This window comes from Chrysochloris asiatica, unplaced genomic scaffold (genome assembly GCF_000296735.1).
Source record: "Chrysochloris asiatica unplaced genomic scaffold, ChrAsi1.0 scaffold00117, whole genome shotgun sequence".
Classification (NCBI taxonomy): Eukaryota; Metazoa; Chordata; class Mammalia; order Afrosoricida; family Chrysochloridae; genus Chrysochloris; species Chrysochloris asiatica.
In genome coordinates this window covers 9,103,671-9,107,134 of record NW_006408635.1, presented here as the reverse complement: position 1 = coordinate 9,107,134, position 3,464 = coordinate 9,103,671, and positions in this window count along the sequence as shown.

Genomic DNA, 3,464 nt, shown 5'->3' with positions numbered 1-3,464 from the left:
CAGGTGCACCTTAGTCCTCAAGCTGACATCTTTGCTCTTCAACACTTTAAAAAGGTCTTGTGCAACAGATTTGCCTAATGCAATACATCGTTTGATTTCTTGACTGCTGCTTCCATCAGTGTTGATAGTTGATCCAAGAAGAATGAAGTCCTTGACAACATCAATCTTTTTGCCATTGATAAGAATGTTGTTTATTGGTGCAGTGGTGAGGATTTTTGTTTTATTGATGTTGAGATGTAATCCATACCAAAGACTGTGCTCTTTGATCTTCATCAGTAAATATTTTAGGTCTTCTTCACTTTCAGCAAGCAAGGTTGCATCATCTGCATATTGCACGTAGTTAATGAGTCTTTCTCCATTCCTGATGCCACGTTTTTCTTCATATAACCCAGCTTCTCATATTATTTGCTCAGCATACAGGTTGAATAAATATGGTGAAAGAATACAACCTTGTCGCACAGCTTTCTGAATTTTAAACCATTCAGTGTTCTCATGTTCTGTTTGAACAACTGCCTCTTGGTCCATGTACAGATTCCTCATGAGCACAATTACGTGTTCTGAAATACTCATACTTTGTAATGTTGTCTACCACTCATCTGTCAGTTTGTTGTACTGTGGTGGCTTGTGAGTTGCTGTGATTCTGAAAGCTATGCCACTGGTATTTTAAATACCAGCAGGGTCACCCATGGTGGACAGGCTTCAGATGAGCTTCCAAAGACAGACTAGGAAGAAGGAGTGATGAACTACTTCTGAATATTTAGTCATTGAAAACCTTATTAATAGCAGAGAAACACTGTCAGGTTGGAAGGTACTCAAAATGTAATTGGGGAAGAGCTGCCTCCTCATAGTAGAGTTGACTGTGATGATATGAATGGAGTAAAGCCCTTGGGACCTTCATTTGCTGATGGGCCACAACTCAAAATGAAGAGAAACAGCTGTAAACATCCATTGAAAATCAGAACATGGAATGTGTGAAGCATGAACCTGGGAAAATTGGAAGTTGTCAAAAATGAAATGGAACGCATCGATAAACATTGATATCTTAGGCATTAGTGATCTGAAATAGACTAGTATTGGTCACTTTGAATCTGATGACCACATGGTTTACTATGCCGGAAATGACAAAATGAAGAGGAATAGTTTTGCATTCATTGTCAAAAAGAACATCTCCAGATCAGTCATGAGGTACAATGCTGTCTGTGATAGGATAATATCTATGCACCTACAGGGAAGCCCAGTTAATACCACTATTTATTCTAATTTACACACTTAACACTAAAACCAGTAAGGATGAAATAGAAGAATTCTAGCAACTTCTTCAATCTGAAATTGATCAAACATGCAATCAGGATGTATTGATCATCACTGGTGATTGGAATGCAAAGGTTAGGAGCAAAGAGAAAGGATCAGTAGTTGGAAAATATGGCCTTGGTGATAGAAATGATGCTGGAGAACGCATGATAGACTTCTGCAAAATCAATGATTTGTTCATTTCAAATACCTCTTTAGAAAACATAAGAGATGACTATACACATGGATCTCACCAGATGAAATATATAGAAGATGCTGATACGATGATATAATTCAGGTGTGATTGTTAACAGAGTGACTTGTGATTGTACACACTGGGAACTCTACGTGGGTTTAAAATGAGGAGGGGGATCTCACTACCATCATGGAAGAAGAGCCAGGAGTTGAGCATGTCCATTGAACCCTCATTGTCCTGGCATTGAACCTCCTTGATGCAGGGAAAGGGAGCTGTGATACCACAGGAGTGGCAGCAGAGCAGCTGCAGAACCAAGACCCAGAGCACAAGACAGAGTGGTGGGCTTTCCAGCCTATGGAGCAAGTAAAGCTGAGTGACTTTGGCCAGGAGGTTAGCTTGAAGAGTGGGGGGGCCTCCAGGCACTAAATTGGGGGAGTCAGGTTTGCGGACTCATGGAGTTAGTGTTGAGTGCCTTCAGGCTAAGGCTGATGGTGGAGTGGTGTGTTCTGTGGGCATTTATCAGCAGCCCTGAAAGAGCTTTGTATTGTCAAGGCAGAGAGAGGTCTGCCCGTAGGCACAGCTGAGAAGAAGTGTCCTGACTGGAACAACTGTGTTCTGAGCATTTCTGACTCTGACCTGTTTACTTCCCTAATAAACTCCGTAACTGTGAGCACAGTGTCTGAGTTCTGTATGGCCATTGCAATGAATTATTGAGTCCAATTGAGTAGCTAGGACTATGGGAGGGTGGTTTGGCACCAAAGTTTTTGCATTATTCTTGATCTTTTCTGACCTGCTCAATATGCCCCTCTTTGCAAATAACACTGCTCTTCCCATTTTACTGAGCTTCCCTCCTATCTCTTCATCTCAGCACTGACTGGGTTCACTTCTCTGTGTCTCAGAGACAGAACCCTGGCTGGATGGCTTCCAAGGCCAACATTTCTCTTTGACTTCTCCCCCTTGTTTCCCCAGGGAACCCTGTTGTATTATATCTAGGTGGCGTACCTTCAGTGTCTTGTACACTGTTCTTCCCCCAACCCTTGAGTCTTCACAGGCTCAACTCTTCTCAACACCACACCACAGCTTTTCTCATTGTGGCCTGTCTAGCTGACCCTTATCACTCTCCTCTTTTTTCTCATCATTTGTCTTGATCTATATGCATCTCATTGCAGTCAGTGTGTTCTTTATTTCATCACTGTTTATGTACATCTTTTCTTTAGCCTTTTATGACTTCTGTCTGTTCTGTGTCTTCTGGAAGATTTCTCATCATTATATGACAAACACTTTATAAGAAGATTGGATACTATACCAGATTCATCTTTGTGTCTTGCGATATTCAGCACAATACAGTCTTTGTTCAAATGCCATCCTTTCACATGGCAACCTACACTGATCATTTTATTTCAAGTTCTACTGGCGTCCCAACTCTAGCATTCCTGGTTCTCTTTGCTGATTATTAATCATAATACATTTTACTGCACTTAAGACAACTCTCTAAAGATGGTTTCCCAATAATCTAAGTCTGTAACTGAGGGATTTGGAGGTGACCAGAGTTTGGCCAAAGTGATTCAGGATGACATGAGAAAGTTCAAGTTGTGATCGGGACAATGGTAATTCTGTGGTAGAATTTACACATATCCTGTTGGAGAGCCAGGTTTGATTCCTCACTCATGCATCTCATGTGCAGCCACCACCCCATCATACATGTTGTTATGATGCTGAACAGGATTCAGTGGAGCTTATAGATTAGGAAAAAAGGCCTAGAAATCTACTTTAAAAATCAGCCAGTGAACATATGCATAAGAACACCCACACTTGCAGAAAATACCCACTTATCCTGGCTTTAGTGACTGGATGATCAGAGCTCAACCAGAAGTGAAAAGAAGAGGAAAAAAAAAAAAAAGTATTCTCATACAATTTGATGAACTTGACCTACACCTATGGAAGCAGTAGCTCAAAAAAGGGAACAAGTCCTTACAGC